Source organism: Nelumbo nucifera, chromosome 5 (genome assembly GCF_055504915.1).
Source record: "Nelumbo nucifera cultivar China Antique chromosome 5, China Antique-T2T, whole genome shotgun sequence".
Classification (NCBI taxonomy): Eukaryota; Viridiplantae; Streptophyta; class Magnoliopsida; order Proteales; family Nelumbonaceae; genus Nelumbo; species Nelumbo nucifera.
This window is the reverse complement of record NC_142653.1, coordinates 45,017,370-45,037,165: the sequence shown is the minus strand read 5'-3', so window position 1 is coordinate 45,037,165 and position 19,796 is coordinate 45,017,370. Positions and strand designations below refer to the sequence as shown.

Sequence of the window (19,796 nt, the reverse complement as noted above, 5' to 3'; positions counted from 1 at the left end):
CCTGGTTAGGTTGGGATTGGTTCTTGGATAGGAACTAGCTTGCTTAGCTTTAGAATTGCTTTGTGGATTGTTTTATTTGAGTTAGGAACTGGTCCATCTATTGGTTTTGGGATTGCTCCAATTGTCTTAATTTCTAGCTTAACTATTCTATTGCCCTAAACAGTTGGGTGATGTCCATACTTGGGTTGGGTTAGCCTTGGGTTGTAGCCATAAGTATTGGTTATGCATGCTTTTATTTGAAAGAAAATGAACAATTATACCAGAGTCGGCCTACAATTGCTCTTATTCGTTTGTTTAAGCAAAGCCAGAAACAAGAAGACAAATACATACAAAAAAGAGAGATACAAGACAATTATAAACAAGAATATTAAGTACAAATAAAAGACAAATGCAAATAAATACCAATGCACTAAAATGTCTAGTTAGGACACCTAAGGGTATTTTCTAGGGCTCTACATGGAAAGTCTTGGTTTTGTTTCTATAGACTCCTAATGGGTGTAGAGGAACCTCAGTTGAGTTGGGCTGCCCATATACCTTAAGATAAGTCTTGGGTACGTTGTTGAGGCTTCACCTTGTCTATCCAGAGCCCCAACTTTATTCAAGAGATGGTTGGATATACCAAAGGTAAAAGAAAATGGTTCTCCTCTTTTCAGGATAGTTATCCCTAAGAAATCATACTAGGGACCACTTATAATTGAGTCGGAAGGACAAAATGCAATGCAATATGAGTGATGTGTGTGCAACATATGTGAAAGCCCAAAACTAATTAATTAATCATTGAAATTTGGTTTTTTGAGTTAAGTCCACTTACACAATCCCCAATGGAGTTGCCATATGTGGCTATCTGACACAGAAGGAGTATGGTTTAAAATATGGAGTGGATGGATGGAGTTTCCACCTAAATTTTTTGGGAAATGAGAATTTAGGAAAATATGAGATTTTTCAAGAGAAAAACATTCTTTTTCTTGGTGACTCATTACCTAAAGGGAATGGGATTAGGATATAGGGACAAAGGTACGGTGCGGGAAAGTGTTAAAGCACCCCACATGTGCCCGGTTAAACCGGCCTATACTACACCAATGTTCCAAGGAAAATTTAATAATTTTTGGGCTTAAAAAAAAATCACACACACATTAAGGATTCATCCACATGCAATGCGATAGTAATAGAAAAAGAAAGTAACAAAAAACAATTATTAAACTAAATAAATCATCGAAACAAATACTAAATTGCTTAAAAAAGACGACTAAGATAACAAAAGAATGATTAAAAGCACAAGATTATGATTTGATAACTATTGAAATAGCTACACTAATGCTGGAATCATGAGAAACAAGACAAAGAAAAAGTAAATATGCAAATAAGCCAAAGCTTGTTCCTAAGTATGTAAACTACATGCATGAATGTTGTTTATGGATGGAAGAATTTGGAATGGACTGACTTGTGAGACTATCCTATTAAGAAATGCTTAATGTATGGGATGAACGGTTATAACAACCAATAGGGCTACCATGTGGCCAATTAACAAGAATGGAAAATATGTGAATATAAAAGATATTAACAAAAGTATGCAAATCTAAAAAATCAAATTAATTGTTTATGCTAATGAAGGGGTAAGAAATCAAATGACGTTAAAAAAAAGAGCATTCTAACTACATAAGAAAAGTATCTAATTGATCCAAGAGATTGATGAGATGGAGAGAGTGCGCCTCATGCAATATTGGTGGGGATTGAGTCTAAATAAAAGGGTGTGCCACATGGGATATCAAAAGGTTCTAACATATTGACTTCCATGAAGTATGTCCCTATTTAATAACATTAAACATGCAAGAATGATGATATGGAGCTAAAATGGTCAATGATCTAGTTCTGATTATCAAACTACACACATATTAATCAAATCAATGAACATCAATGAGGATGTATATCAAAAGGATGACATGCCTAATGCCTTTGTACTAGAAGAAACTAAATGGCAAAATTATTCTCATGACACTAATAGGTGGGAAATTGATTAATTTAATTATGTAGGAGGTAAAAACAACTAGCAAGAAAGGAAAACCAGTTATTTCAAATTGAATTGTATTACTTAAGAAAAACAATATTCACCCTCGGATAACCAATCAATTAATCTTGATTACTTCAAAGAAAAAAGAAAACAAAAGGAGCACCAAACATGCTGCTAGGAATGCTAACAGGTGTACCTTTAGGAAGACTTTAACTAGTTGAAATTGCCTTGCTCTCCACTGATGCATTCTAGTATTACAATGTGCATATTTTCAACACTTAAATTCTACCTAGAGACCTCTGTAGGATGGATTCTTGATCACTCATGGGTTGTTCTTGTGTTTGATATATTGCCCAAGTGTTGGGAAACATGTTGGATGACTGTAATTTTTCTGCAATAGGATCTTTACTTCAAAAATGTTTCATGCTTTTTTGCTTGGATGTATGCACAACTTCAAGAGGTTTCTTGTTCTTAAATCTCACTTGGGACTCTCTAAGGACATGGGGATAGTGAATGGAGAAGCTTTTGGTCATGGCTAATGGCTATGTGAGGATGTATGCATAGGTTTCCCCCTAAGTTAGAATATCTTTAGGGTAGAATTTGTTTAGGCTTGATGTAGGGGGGATTCTTTGGACGTGATGGAGATTTCCTCATTAGTTTAGACGTTGGTTAGGAAAGCTTAGGGCTGCTTGGGACGTGAAGGGTGGTATTCTTTAGGTTAATGGGGGTAGAGCTCTTCTCTCCTTGAGATATATTGTGTATCCTTGTGTGTGAGAAAGGTGGGTATTTATTGATTTTTGAGAAGGTAATGGAGGGCTGAGATAGGGAGACAAGGGAGATCAAAGGCTAAAGTTTAAGGAGTTTCTCTGGGAGGAAATGATTAAGGGAACAGGCTATCAAGATAGCTTTGTGGGAGATCATCTCAATCAATCAAGGCAATAAGAGGAAAATTTCATCAATTTACATAAAATTAAACAGTTTAAGTTTAGGTGTTTGCCTTGATTCATTGTAAATTTGTAAGCTCCTTAGCTGGTTAACTCTTGAATTTTAAGATAGTTCTAGAGTCTGGGAGGAACATCTAGCCGTGGGATGCCCTAGGTTTGAAGTCATGGTGAAGAGGATTCCAAACAAAAGGCTCGGATTGAGTCTAGCTTTAGGTTTAAAGATGGAGGGGTTAAGGGTGTTGGAATTGGATGATCTTGGTACTATTGGACATTGAATTTCAAGCTCTATCCATCTACAAGCTTGAATTTCAGGTTTCACATGGCATAGAGTTCATGATAAAAAATAATCCCAATTGGACTATTGGAACCGATTCTGGCTTTGGGTCCTAGGTGAAGGGGTAAATGGTGTTGGATTTGGGTGATCTTGTTATCATTGATTTGGATTTTTAGGCTCTACGTTCCTATGATTTTGGACTTATGATTTAACATGTAATGAGGTTCAGGATCAAAATGACTCTGGTCAGATAATGCGAACTAGTTTCGGTTTTGGGTCTTAAGATAAAAGGGTAAACATTGTCAAATTTGGGCTATCTTGGTATCATTGGATTTGGATATTTTGGATCTACATACCTATGGTTTTGGATTTCTGATTTAACATGAAATGAAGTTTAGGATGAAAATGACTCTAATCGATTGGTCGAAATCGGTTTTAACTTTGGGTCTTAAGATGAAGGGGTAAATGGTCGGATTTGGGTGATCTTGGTATTGTCGAATTTGGAGTTTTGGGCTCTAAGTACCTATATTGTTGGATTTCTTATTTCACATGAAATGAGGTTCGTGATTAAAATGACTCTGATCAGATGGTTAGAATCGGTTCCGATTTTGAGTCTTGAGATGAATGGGGTAAACCATGTCAGATTTAGGTGATCTTGGTGTCATTGGATTTGTATTATCAGGTTCTATATACCTATGGTTTTGGATTTTTAATTTAATGTGAAATGAGATTTCAGAATCAAAATGACTCTGATCGGACGATCATAATTGGTTCTGACTTTGGATCTTTAGATGAAGGGGTAAATGGTGTTGGATTTAGGTGATCTTGGTGTCGTCAGATTTGGATTTTTTGGCTGTATAAATCCATAGTCTCATATTTCTAATTTGATGTGAGATAAGGTTTAGGATCAAAATGGTTCCGGTTAGACGATTAGAATTGGTTTCGGCTTCAGGACTTAAGATGAAGGGGTAAACAGTGGAGTTGGGTGATCTTGGTGTTGCTGGATTTAGATTTTTGGTATCTATGTACCTATGGTCTTGGATCCTTGATGACCCAATTTTTGTAAAATTCCAAAAATGCCCTTAAGTCGACTAAGAGGTTAGCTGAAGCATGCTTGAAGCTTAAAGTGCTGCAAAAAGACTAAAGAGCGCAAAAATGGGGTGTCTACATTGGTAGGCTACTTTTATAAAATTATGGCTAGAACACTTGCAATTAGGTTAAGGAAGGTGCTTCCTAATGTCATTTTAGTGTTGCAGGGGGCTTTCTTTCTTAGAAGGTGGATGCTAGAAGGTGTCCTAGTGGCAAATAGGCTGGTTAACTCCAAGTTGAAAGATGGTAGTAAGGGGGTGGTTTACAAGGTAGATCTAGAGAAGGCCTACAACAATGTAAGTTGAAAATGTCTTTACTTTGTATTGCAAAAATTGAATTTTGGGCAGGAGTGGAGGAATTAGGTCAGAATGTGCATCTCCACAACTAATTTTTCCATTCTGGTCAATGGGTCCTCTTTTGGCTTTTTTAAGAGATCGAGGGGCCTTCAATAGGGAGACCTTCTCTCCTTGTTACTTTTCATTTGCGTGGTGGAGGCCTTAGCAGGATTGATGAGAAGAGCTATGGCCACAAGGTGTATTGAAGGCTTTCGAGTAGCTAGTGACGGAATAGAGGTTCCCTTACTTCAATATGCAGATGACACTTTATTTTTTATTTAGGTAGAGAAGGAGTAGCCAAGTAATCTTTAGATGATTCTAGTATGGTTTGAGGTGATTTTAGGCCTTAGGGTCAACTTTTAGGAAAGTAAAATCTTCCTGGTAGGGGAAGTTAGTGACATCCAAGAGCTTGGATGCAAAGTTGGGAATCTTCCTTTCAACTTCCTGGGTTTGCCAATTGGGGCTAAATGCTTGTCCAAACCTATTTTGGATTTGGCGATTGAAATGTTGGCAAAGAGATTAGGAGGCTGGAAATAAAGGTAAATCTCCAAGGGAGCTAACTTTGTTAAAAATCTCTTCGGTAAACCTGCCTATTCATTTTTTTTTTTATCTTTGTTCCTTATTTCTATCAATGTGGAAGAAAGGTTTAAGAAGTTAGAAAGGGACTTCCTTTGGTATGGAAAGGAGGGTGAGTAGAAGATCCATCAGGTGAATTGAGAGGTTGTTTGTAAACTTGTGGCTGATGGGGGCCTATGTGTAAGAAGGCTAAAGTAGTTTAATACTACTCTATATTGGGGAGGTGGTTCTAGATCTTTAACTCCCAACCATATAACTTGTGGAGGCATCTGATTGTAGAAAAGTTTGGCACCAAGAATTTTGCCTGGGATCTTGAGATCTCTTCCTCCTCCATTGGTTGCTCAGTCTAGAAAGGGATTGAGAAATCTTATTCATATTTCATTCAAGGTGTAAGGCTAAAAGTTGGGAAAGGTAGAAGAATTTGATTCTAGCAAGATCCTTGGTGTAATGATTTGGCTTTAATGGGGGGGGGGGGGGGGGGGGGGGGGGGGGGGTTTGCCTCTCTGTTTCTTATACTTGAGGATAGGAATGTGTTGGTGGCAGATCAGTTTGATTCGTCTAGGAACTCATGGACTTGGTGCCCAAATTTCAGGAGAAACCTCAATGATTGAGAACTTGTAAACATGCTATCTCTGCTTCAACAACTTCAGTCCCAATCTTTAGTTCCACCTCAACAAGACAAGGATTTGGAAATGGTCCAGGGATGGTAATTTTTTTGTGAAGTCTTTCTACAAGAATTTGTTTAGAGAGGAGAGGTTTGTTGTTGGACTCCTGATGTGTGTTGTGTGACAAGGAGGTTAAATCTGTTGATCATCTCTTCCTACATATTCTGACTACTTGTAAGCTATTTAGTCATTTTCTGCTCTCTACTGAATGTTAGATGGTGTTTCCCGATGTCTTTATCTCAACTACTTTCCTCCTAGAAGCTAGTGGTCTTGAGTAGAAGGGGTAAGGTGCTCTGGAGTGTCATTCATCATTGTGTGTTGGGTTTTGTGGAAAGAGGGGGATGGGAGAATTTTTGAAGGAAAGTTCACACCTTCAGAGGTTTTGGCAACTAAGGATGTGGCGACTTTGCATTCTTGGTTATCTACCAACAATCTGTTCATAGATATCCCACATCATAGTATTTTGATTATAGCACTTTGTTTCTTGAAGCAATCTGAGTCAAGTTTTTTTGTGGCTTCCTTGTATAGTTTCTGGCTGTACATGAAGCATACTTGATAGTTGTATTTTTTGTCAAGTTAATACAATACTATATATATATACTACTATAAAAAGCACAAATAGAGCTTGAGATTTCTGGAATTTTACTTAACTAAAATACCCCTCATTTTGAATTTAGACATTCTTTATTTTGGGGGGTAAAAAGTATAATTTCAACACCACTATTCAATTCATTCAATTCCCTCTCATTAAATTCTATATTTAAGGTATTAACCCTATTGATTTCTAAAATTTTTCTTGGCTAAAATACCATTTATTTTGAATTTGGACAATTTTCATTTTGGGGGCAAAAATGTAGTTTCAATTGTACTATTCATTTTATTCAATTCCCTCACATTAAATCCCATATTTAAGGTATTAACTCCTACTCTATTGTTTACAAAAAAAAACCCTATTCTCTATCATTGAATACTATATTTAAGGTTTTTTTTGTTTTTAAATTCTATTAATTAAGTCTATAAATAATGATTTCCACAATATAAAAACCTATATTTTCAAAAACAACATCGAAATGAAACCATTTTTTCATCTAGGTGGTGGGTAAGTAGTTCAACCATTTGAGCCAAATGGATCAATCCAAAATGCCATAATTAAATAATAAAAATTAAAAATAGATAAATATATAAAAAACATAAAAAGCAAAAAAAATTGTAGAAAATTTTGGACACATCACTATTATTATATATTGTCATATTAAACATAAGTATGATATGTTTTTTGTAAACTAAAACTTTATAAAAAGAGAAAAAAAAGGAAGTTTATACAATAGAAGTACCCAAATGGAGTATGCAAAAACCCGGGCCATACAATAGCAACCCAACAAATAAATATGAAAAATATGAAGTATTTATCAATGATGAAAATAGAATATAAAATTTAAAATAAAACAAAGTTAAAACCATTTTCTATCTAGATGGCAGATTAATGGTTCGACCATTTGGGTCAAATTGGTCAACCCATGGTTTCATGATTAAAAAAATAAAAATAAAAAAATACAAAAAATATGAAAAAAATAAAAAATAGGGCAAATGTTTACTATTATATATTTGACATATTAAAAACTACATGTGATAAATAAGAATTGTTTCATTAATAATAGAACTTGAATATAAGAATTAGAAAAATTGATGTCTAATTTGTGATTCCACTATCTAGTTTAAATGGTTAAATTAGGCCACCATGATGATAACCAAGTAAATGATCCTTTTCAAGTAAGTGATTTGGTTGTAAATGGACTAGAAATCATTGTTAGGTGATGGATTTACCCATTTGACCAATTGATTTGACCATAAGATAAAACCATGTTTTAAAAGTCAATTGCAATTCCATTTCCCTCCCAATTAAATAAGTTAACTTGTAATGACATAAAATAAATAATGAAAATACAAAATATAAAAAATTATAAAACTTATAAAAGAAATTGAACATGTCTTTAATATTATATATATTCTTTATATCTATGATGCCAGAAGGTATAATACCAAAAGAATTTTAACTAATCATACCCCACTAAGAAATTTTAGTGAATACCACTTGATTGGTACTTGGCATATGAAGGAACCTAGAGTAGCTCCAAAAGGAGAAAATTGAGATGATTTGGTCATTTGCATGTAATACCATATATAAATCTCTTTAAAAAGGTGTTCAATTTAATCTTGAAGAGCTAAGAAAGCCAAGGATAAATCAAGAAGGACTTAGGTGACGATGATAACCATATAATTGAATGGTGAAAGGGGGATTCATATAGCTGATCCCATATAATTTGGACAAAGCTCTTAAATGACGATGATAACCACCTAATTGGTTATCATTTTATGACATCAATTATACTATGATTCAATCACTTATCTTTGAAACACGAGCTCTAATAAGAGCATTTAAATTTTATTATCATTATCTTTGGAAATTGCCACATGCAATGCATGTGCACATTTATATATATATATATATATATATATATATATATATATATATATATATATATATATATGTATGTATGTATGTATGTATCTATGTGTGTATATATGGGTCAATTTGGTTTTTGTCGATTTACAAATGGCCAAATTGAAATTGACCCGACCTAGTTAGGTTGGGAAATTGTTGAACTGAAACCCACATGAAATACTAGAAAATTAATCAACTTGAGTTGAGTTGGGTCATGCTGGTTGGCTTCACCGGTTTGATGAACAACCTAGATGAAATTAATTATTGTTATTTTTATATTATAAAAAATATTAAAAATAATATATAAAATATAACTAATTATTAATTATTTAAAAGATTAAACTATAAAACAATTGTTTCTATTATATGCTTTTATTGTTTAGTTTCACTTAACAAAAACCGATGCATCGCACGGGTCCTCTAGTAGTGGCTCTAAAGTCCAATTGCTATATTTACAATGATATTAATCAAAACCCTTCTAGTATCATGTCTTTCTCGAAAGCATAGGTTTTCCCATTACAAAGGGACCGTTCGATATGAATATTTTTACCGGGAAGTACAGACAAGCCTAATGCAGATTTCTGATATCTACTAAAGAACTATAAACATTAAAAATGTCAAAAAAACCCCACTCAACACTAATTGGCATCAATTTCGAACTGGCACCCACCCCAAATTGTTAATTAATGTGGTTGACGTGACCTTTTATCTGTCGTCTGAAGCTCAAGGAGCGAAACTTTATTGTCTTTTTTCTCGTCAACCACTTTTTACTTTCCAAAGCGCCCATGGATTTTGAAATTACGAAATTGATTGGGAAGGAGGACATCTCTTTTGTGAAAAATCAATCTGATCCGAAAGCTCCCCAACAACATTTTTATAATTTCAACTACAAAAGAAAATAATTGAAAAAAATTATTAATATCATTGAGATTTCGTGGAATGGGCAAACCTGGGCAAGATTTTTAAGAATCAATACAACCAAGGGCGTGACTGCTTTGGGTGACAAATACGTACGTAGGATTTTATAGAGTTTACTCAGGCGTGACTGCTTCTGCAAGATCATTAGTCATAACAACTATTATTCAATTTTCTGTTGTCCATTGAAGTATCAAATAACATTTGATGACCTGGTGAGTCGGTGTTCCATATGTTTGTTCTACTAATTAAATCTTTGGGATTCATCATAAGTTTCCAATACAGGATTCTTATCATCACCTTCTCATTGATAGAACATGACGGAGGCAGTTATCAGCTTTCTTCGCAATAAGCTAGACTCTTTACTGACGGAACAAGCAAGACTACTCAAAGGAGCAAAAGGAGATATCAGAGGCCTCAGGGATGAATTAAATAGCTTGCGAGCCTTCTTGATGGATGCTAATTCAAGGCAGGAGAGTGACATTGGAGTGAAAACCTGGGTGGAACAAGTGTGTGACTTGGCATATGATATCGAAGATGTTCTTGATGAGTTTGTGCTTGAAACAGAACAATCCGAGTACTGTGGAGGGTTCTTTGGGTTTATCTGTAATGCAATCCACAAATCCCCATGTACTTCAACTCCGAAATGGATCTGTGCTCGCCTACAAGAAATTAAAACAAGAATTTTCAAGATAAAAGAAAGGAGCGAGAAATACCAGTTCAACAACTTGAAGGGAGTTTCAAGTTCCAACAATGTATCGCGTGATCCACGGGTGGTTTCTCTTTATATCGAGGATATTGAATTCGTGAGCAGAGATGGGCCTAAAATTGAATTAATCAACTGACTAGTGAATGGAGAACTACATCGAACAGTAGTTTCTGTGGTTGGTATGGGCGGAATTGGCAAGACGACACTTGTTAGAAAAGTCTTTGTTGATAAAAGGGTAGGACACTTTGATTGACGTGCATGGATTACAGTATCACAATCTTTCAAAACTAAAGAACTTATGAAGGCTATGATCAAGAAAATCCACAGGACAACAAAGGATACTGTGCTATTAGAAGGAGTCAATACAATGGAAGAGGACCAGTTGATTGATATTTTGAGGAATTATTTACAATTAAAGAGGTATGTAGTTGTGTTTGATGATGTCTAGGATGTGAACTTTTGGGATTCCATAAAACACATACTACCTCGTACCTATTATGGTAACAAAATTTGGTTACAACACGAGATGCTGATATAGCATCTTATTGTTGTAGAGAATCAAGTAGTCATGTCTATGACTTGAAACCTCTATCTGATGGTGATGCTTGGAAACTCTTTTACAAGAATGCTTTTCCATCCTTTAATTTTGAGAGCCAGTGCTCTCCAGATTTAGAGGAATTTCCCTTTAAAATTCTAAAGAGATGTGAATGTTTGCCTCTTGCTATTGTTACGATAGCTTCTTTATTGTCATTGAAATACAAGACTGTACAAGAGTGGAAGAAATTGCATGACAGTCTTGGACCGGAGTTGGAGATTAATCCCATCCTTGGAAAATTCAACAAAGTCTTATTGTTGAGCTACAACAATCTTCCATACCACTTAAAACATTGTTTTCTATATTTTAGCATTCTTCTTGAAGATTATGCCATTACATCCATGAGGTTGGGTCGCCTTTGGATTACTGAAGCTTTTGTTGAAGAAACCAGGGGAAAGACGTTGGAAGAGGTAGCAGAAGACTATCTCAATGAACTTATCCGTAGGAATTTGGTTCAAATGGTAGAAATGAATGATTCTGGGTAGGTAAGATTTTGTAGGGTACATGACCTCTTACATGATATCATTATATACAAGGTCGGGGAAGAGAGATTTTGTGATGTATATGCAGAAGGGAGATCAGCTAAGTCAGACAGGAAATTGCAGCGTCTGTCAATACATGACATCAACAATGGCAAAAATGATATTCAGAGATTAGTGGAAAGGTTTTCCCAATCCCATCTTCATTCATTGTTCATGTTTGTGTCGGATAATCATCCAACAAGCTCCTTGGAGAATATGCCTTTTGTCAACTTTAAAATGTTAAGAGTATTGGATCTACAAGATGCACCTTTGGAGAAATTTCCTAATGAAATTGTAAATCTGATTCATTTGAGATGTTTATGCTTGAGGAACACAAAGATAACTGTCATTCCCAAATCGTTAGAGAAGCTATGGTACCTACAGACTCTGGATCTTAAATTTACGAAGGTGGTGGATTTGCCTATCCAGCTCTCCAATCTTAAATAGCTAAGACATTTATTATTCTACGATTATGGATTTATGCCTAGTGGTGTGCGGGTGGCAAAGGGTATAGGATGTTTAATGGCCCTACAAGATCTTTATAATGTTAATGTGGATCTGGGAAGTAGGGATCTTGTTAAGGTGTTGGGTGAGTTAAGCCAACTCTGATGGTTGGGCGTTTCAAACATTAGACGGGAATACATGATAGATTTGTGTACATCCATTGAGAAGATGTCTCACCTCCATAAGTTGTGCATAGAATCTAATGAAGAGAAGATTATAGAATTGGAATGTTTATCTTCACTTCCCAAGATGCTTCAACGTCTATATTTGCATGAAGCCTTTGGGAAGTTACCAAGTAGCTTGATTCCTTCACTTCATAATCTAGTCAAACTACAACTATTTAGGTCAAAGTTGAGGGTTGTCAAATATTACAGCGATCACCAGTGGGGATCCAACACCTCACACAACTTCGAAATCTAATCTTTAGTAAAATGCCAGACTTTTCAAAGGAGGGTGCTACTTCTGGATTTGTGTGTGTAACCTATTCAATCAAATACCTCTTATCGGTTCTGAATTTATGGAGGGAGAAAAATGGATAACATATACTGCTCGTCAATTTTATAACATAATGGTTGATTTAAAGGATGCTGGTTTTGGTTCTTTTGCTAGAGTCTGCACTTGTGTCTCACCATTTCATCATTTATTCGGTCAGTATCAAGCATATATATATATATATATAGTAGCCAATATTCTTTCTTCCTTTTCCTTTGTTTCAATTTTCTTTTAAATGTGTTATTTGGTTATGACAGAACTAACAGTGCAAATTCTTGGTGCGGACAAACCGGAAGAGTAAGTTAATATTTTAGTTGCACACATGTAATTAATTACTACGTTTATATTTTAGTAACCATATTCTATTCCATCTGCCATAATATTAATGAAGTCTCATATTGCATCCTTCTTGATTTCTTATAATAGAGAGACAAAAACCACTAAAAGTTTGATACAGAAGAAGCGATAGGATTACATTGAAGCATGTCGTGCCTCCACCGGTATAAATTGGGTACATATGTGAGGAGAAGAAAAACCTGAACTTCAACAGAACCTCTTTCGCTCTATTCAAATGGTCTGTTATGATATTGATATGGAGTGCTACATCAGTATTGAAGAGGACATTATAGAGGTCGACTGTAGTAGTTGTTGGCTATTACATGAACAAATAATGTCAGAATTATGAACAAGCCATGCCTCTGCTAGTGCAAACTGGTTGCATATTTTGGCAGAGGTACAACCTGAACATCAAGGTAACTTTATCTACACTCTTGAGACGTTCTGGAATTGATTGATTATGAATGCAATAGGAGCATTTAAGACATGATAGAGGCTCAACTTTAATAGTTGTTGTCCACCACGTTAACAAATAATGTCAGAGCCAGCAACTTCACTTCTCCAGTTTGCAGGGTGATGACAAAAGCCAAAGCTACATTGTTCTGCTGGCTCGTATGAAACTTCTTTGGTGACTATCCTTACCATATAGTTAATTTGGTTGAGGTATGTTCCGTGTCTTGTAAATATTTGCATGGATTCTTTCCTTTACTTTTCTTTTTAATTATTTTTGTAAGATAATAAACAGGGTTTTATGCTTTTAGAGTTTTAGTTTTAGGAAGAAAAATAGTGTAAACTGATGAGCTCCAAAAAACTGTTGTGGTGTCTCTACAGCAATTTCACAATCAGGTTGTGATAAAAAAACATTAAACAAAATAGAGCAAGCTATTGAACACTAGAGAGGAAAAATCTGATAGAGAACAACTTTAATTTGTATTTCACACTCTCAATAAACAAATACAAAGAACTCCTTAAATAGACCCAGAACTAAAACTAATTAACTTCCATGGTAACATGTTCAGCACATCTAGTTGAATTTTCTACCAAGTAATAAACAAACAAAAGACATGTGTAACAAGACAAAAACTAACTCTGAAAGCTGAAACTAATTGGACTTGAAAGATAACTTCCTAACTAAATCATGGCCCAACTGGCCCCATAGTTTGAATTCCTAACAAATAGAGCGGACATATTAAAAGGGGTTCAGTAGTTATTGATATCTTTTATTTTCTCTTGTTTTTGTTCTACTGTTAGTTTATTTAATTTTAAGTTCTTGGAACTAATTGTTGTTGTAAAGTGAGGATCTTATTAATTTAGGCATAAGATTTTACATTAATCTAGGTATTTGTTGATATTGAATAAAAAAAAGTACCCACTGCGAGAACCACCTTGATCATTCCGTTTTACTATGGAGACATAATTTAAATAGATGAGTCAATCACTCTCCTTTCAAGATTTTGGTTTGCTGAATTTTTAAGAGGAACAGAGTGAGTTAATCACCATCCACCAAGTTTTTCCTGATTTATGAATCTTCCAATAATAACAACATCCTTAAATGGAACTAACCTTCATAAAAAAATGTCCAATACCTATTTACGTGTTGGGGCCTTACAACAACCACCCACAGTAAAAAATAACAAGGTATTTGAAATAGAAAGTACGAAAAATGTAATGGAAGTAAAAATGATAAAAAACAGCGACAAATAAAAACACAAAGATTTACTTGGTTCTGCCTTACTGCCTACATCCATGGGAGAGACGAAATCTGTTCTTCACTATGAAAGAAAACTGAAAACAATACAAGTACCTTGCGGCTTGCAGCCCAAACTAACCCTTACCCTTGTACACTTGTTCTCCCTTTCCTCTTAGCCCGAAGAACAAAAACAAGAGAAAAAACTCACTCTCATACCAAGAGCACTCTGTATTTTTCTCTCACACCTTTTCTCCCAAAAAACCTTAACCCTACATACAAAAGAAAGCTTTTATATGTAAAACCTCTTTAACCTAAAGAGGGACCACACCAATCGTTAGATTAAAATTAATCCAATGGTTGTAAAATAAGACACAATCCCCACAATCTCTACCTTGGCTTATTTTTCATCCATCTTAGAGTTATACTATTTGTGCCTCCACCTGTTTGCAAATACTATAAACCACCATTGGGCTTGTAAACACCACCAGCTACACATAACTTAAATCATTTGGTCCTAACTCTACCTGATTTAAACAAGACAACTAATGTACTTGTGTAACTGTATCCAAGCTAACAATCCTAGTTAACTCTAGAGAATGACCTCGATCATTCCTCTCTTCCAACAACAATCTTCCTCTCACCATCATCTATAACTTGGAAACTTATAGAACTTGTCTCCGCTCTATCCACAAAAGAAACCCTCCGTGTAGCCACACTACCTTGCGCATTTCATTTCCAACATTCCGTCGAGGTCTTGGAAACCACTATACTCTCTACCAGATGATACAAACCCTTGCATTTTCTCCCTTCATCAGGACCATACCGCCATGTATGATTTTCATGGCTCTACCTACAACAAAAACCTTGCATCCCTTGGAGACTAACCGACTAAGTGATATTATATTCCTACACATTTTTGGGACATACACCACACCACCCAAGGTGCGAACCACTACATCAAACATTTTTATTTTCATTGTCCCAACACCCATGATGTTACACATAGATTTATCACCTAAAGTGACAACACCTGTCTCCCTCTCTTGGAACACATCAATATATTCCTTCATGGAGCAAATATGCAAAGAACATCCAGAATCTAAAATCCACTCATTTGGAGAAACATTGCATATACCTTCGGAGACTGTGAGAGCGTCTCCATCATCATCAGATACAATTGCCATGCTTCTGGATTCATCCTCACTCCTTTTTTTGTGTAGGAAAATCTCTTTTTATGTGACCAAATTCCTTGCATTTATAACATTGTATCTTGCCATTTTCCCTGACCTTGGATTTAGACTTATTGCTCTTAGACCCTTGCCAGATGACCTTCCTTTTTTGCCCTTTTCCCTGACCTTGGATTTAGACCCGCTGCTCTTCTTCCCTTTCAATCCGTTCTTAGTGTAACCAATGTAGAGTCTTGCCTACTCTCATACTTGGGCTTCTTCCTAACCTCATTTGATAGAAGAGATGCAATAACTTCTTCCAGATTCACTGTATCTTTCCCATACAACAATGTTGTTACTAAGTTTCCATACGAATTAGGAAGTGAGGTAAGAAACGAAAGGGCCTTGCCTTCTTCCTCCACCTTGATATCAACTTTCCCTAGTTGATCCAAGATACTGTTGAACACATTTAGTTGTTCAAAGAGATCCCCATCTTCTTCCATCTTCAGTCTATACAACTACTGCTTCAGATATAGCTATCAACTTTCCCTAGTTGATCCAAGATACTGTTGAACACATTTAGTTGTTCAAAGAGATCCCCATCTTCTTCCATCTTCAGTCTATACAACTACTGCTTCAGATATAGCTTTATCGTTAAGCTTTTTCCCAAATATAGCTTCTCCAGCTTATCCCGCAATTTTGGTGCAGAATCTTCTTCCATAATATTAGACATAACGTTATCATCTAGGAGCAATTGAATCGTACTAACACACCTTGGCTTGATGTCCTCCCAATCAACATCCTTCATATCTTTTGGCTTCCCATCCTTTCCCTTCAATGCTCTAGCCAAGCCTTATTGAACCAAGATGTCCTTTACCCTTCTTTGCCATAGGATAAAACTGCCTTTGCCATCAAACCTCTCAATCTAAAATTATGAACTTGTACCTTTTGCTGCCATTATCTCTCAAGCAATTTTACAAACACCTAGTAAATACTAACCTAAGAGCTCTGATACCACTTTGTTGGGGCCTCATAACAACCACCCATAGTATAAAATAACAAGGTATTTGAAATAGCAAGTACAAGAAATGTAATGGAAGCAAAAATGATAAAATTCAAGCAAAGACAAATAAAATCACATGCCACACAAAGATTTACGTGGTTCGGCCTTATCGCCTATGTCCACGAGAGAAATGAATCTATTCCTCACTATGAAAGAAAACTGAGAATAATACAAGTACCTTGCGACTTGTAGCCCAAACCAACCCTTACCCTTGTACACCCGTCCTCCCTTTCCTCTCAACTCGAAGTACAAAAAAAAGAGAAAAAACTCACTCTCACACCAAGAGCACTCTATATTTTTCTCTCGCACCTTTTCTTCCAACAAACCTTAACTTTACATACAAAAGAAAGCTCTTATATGTAAAATCTCTTTAACCTAAAGAGGGACCACACCAACCACTAGATTAAAGTTAATTCAGCGGTTGTAAAATAAGACAATCCCAAAAATACGTGTCTGTTAAAGATAGGTGTGCAAATTGAGTCATTTCCTTAGTGTAGATTACTAGGGATGGATGTTTCACTAAGGTTGATTTATTCAATATTTTACATGTGAAGAGAAATTAAGGATGGCGGAATTGGTATTTCAAATTCTGCAACAATCAGAGCAAGTGATGGTGGATCACCTTAGAGCCTGTCAATGCTCTTCTCTGCAATATCAGCATATCAACATTTAATGACTATCTTTTTGTTCTATCCCTTGAATATTTATTTGTAAATTGGTGTCCCAGTCAAGATTAGAAATATAATCTATGATTTGATAAGAACTGAAATTGTCAAGGCCAAGAGCCAAGACCAATGTATGAGAATAGCTAGCCTGTGTATTAGGTTTACAAGAGAAGAAAGCCTCACCACCAAGCAGTTAGACCAAGTGGAAGTATCACTAGAACGATGTAATAGACTTGTAACAATTTACCTGAACAATAAATACCAAAAGAAGGAAGAAGATAGGTGGGGAACTAAATTCATTTAAATATCCTTCATCTCTCTCTTTCTCCTCTTTCCTCTTTCCTTTTACCTCAGGAGGTTGGTTATGTCAAATGAACCCTACATTAGGCAGCACCTAACAATAACATGCAGTCTGGTATCAGAGCTACATTAATGGTGGCTTGAGTTGATCAGGTGGAGGTTGAACTTCACCAAGCATTCGGTAGATAGAGTTTAACTTGAAGTCTATTGCATGTATGCGATTAACCTTTAACACACCCCCTCAAGTGATATGTCCTGGCAGGACATGAAGCTTAGACCAAATATTAATGAAATGAGTACCGTTGAGGGGCTTGGTGAGAAGATTTGCAACTTGATCACCAGAAGATATAAACTGAATTGAGAGAGTATGTTTCAGTACTAGATCCTGATGAAAATGGAAGTCGACCTCAATGTGTCATGTGCGAGCACAAAAGACCGGATTAGCAACGAGATATGTGGCACCAATATTATCACACCAAATGACCAGTACCTCCATCATTGTGAGACCTAGGTCCAAAAGTAAGGAATGAACCCAAAGTAGTTCAGTGGCATTGGCACAGGCCTGGAATTCAGATTCTATGCATGACTGAGCAATAGTGTGTTGTTTCTTGGAGCTCTAAGAAACTAGGTTATGGCCTAGGTAAATGAGATATCCTCAGGTGGATCTCCAATCATTCGGACACCTATCCCAATCAGCATAAAAAACGCCTGAAGAGTGTGAGGAGTGGAGGAGGAATAGAAATGTCCATGATTGGTGGTATGTTTCAAGTACCGTAGAATGCATTTGACAGCTGCCCAATGATCTGTAGTTGGAGTTTGAAGAAACTGACAAACTTTGTTCACAACAAATGAAATATCCGGTCGTGTGATAGTGAGATATTGGAGGGCTCCAACAATACTACGATATTTTGAGGGATCTAAGAGAGAGGTCCCACTAAACTTGGACAGTTTGGAGTTTACAACAATAGGGGAAGTGAGAGGTTTGGCTTTAGCCATGTTTGCTCGCTGTAGTAGTTCCAAAATGTATCGCCATTGAGTAAGAATAATGCCATGTGGTTGAGCTAAAATCTCCATGCCAAGAAAATAGTTGGCCGACCCAAGATCTTTTAAGGAGAAGGTGTGGCACAGAGAGGAGACAAGAGATTCAAGGGCAGATTTCGAGGATCCAATGAGAAGTATATTATCAACATAGATCATCATGTGCATGGTAACCGAGTCCTTCTGGTAGATGAACAAAGTGGGGTCAATTGCGGACATGAGGAAACCTAGTTGAAGTAGATGAGAGTTGAGACGAGAATACCATGCTTGAGGAGCTTGACGGGGTCCATATAGTGCCTTATGAAGTTTGCAAACATGGTGAGGAACAGTGGAATCCTCAAAACCTTTAGGTTGACGAACATAGATGTCTTCAGAGCCATTGAGAAAAGAATTGTCAAAGTCCAGCTGTTAGAGAGGCCATTTAAGAGTAGTGGAGAGAGCAATAACTGTATAGATAGTCACGGGTTTGACAACTAGACGAAAGGTATCAATGGAGTTAACTCCTAGAACCTGATTAAAACCTTGAGAAACCAGCTGTGCTTTACACCATTCAACAGAACCATCAGCTCGTTGTTTGACTTTGTAGACCCACTTGGTACTGACCACATGCATATGAGGTTGATAAGGTACCAAAGTCCAAGTGTCATTAGTGACGAGAGCATTGAATTCTTTAGACATTTCCTTACATCAACAGGGATCTTTAATAGCCTTAGAGGAGTAATTGTGCTTGGAAACATCATCACGAAGAGTATATAGAAGGGCTTATGGAATTGGGTAACGAACCATAGTGTGTTACTGAGCTGGTAGAGAACCTGTGAGAGAGCGAGTGAGCATGGTATGTGTGCGAGCCGGAACCGGTTGAGTGGTATCATGTAATTCTTGAACACATCGAGTATCCTGTGGAGGAGGGGGTGATGGCAAGGTGGTACTATCAACTGGTGAGGAAGGAGTAGCCGTAGATGAAGAAGAGCTAGTTGAGACAAAGGGTTCTGCATGTAGCGAAGGAGACATATCTGACGGTGAATGAGAAGCTGATAACTCTGGTGGTGGCAGGTCATCATGTGGCTGAGGAGATGTGAGTGATGTTGCCTGAGAGGCAGAAAAACTTGGTGGAGGAGAAATAGTAACGCCAGTGGAGGGAGCCGAGGTCGAAGGAGATGAAGTGGAGACACCCAGAAAGTTGCTTTCAGTAGAGATAACGTGACAAGCTATGTAGATCTAACTAGAAGAAGGGTGACAACACTTATAGCCCTTGTGAGAACTGCTATAGCCGAGGAAGATGTAACGAAGTGATCGGAAAGAAAACTTGTGGCGGTTGTACAGTCAGAGTAGAGGAAAGTCGATAGTCGTCTATATTCTCCTTCCTAGTCAAACTATAAACACTTAATATGTCTTTCAAATAACACTT

At 36.4% G+C, this 19,796-nt stretch overlaps 1 pseudogene; it reads left to right on the top strand.

Annotated features, from left to right (window-relative positions):
• Nucleotides 1-9,626: 9,626 nt before the first annotated feature.
• Nucleotides 9,627-11,098, top strand: LOC104608580 (disease resistance protein RPM1-like; annotated as a pseudogene).
• Nucleotides 11,099-19,796: the final 8,698 nt, after the last annotated feature.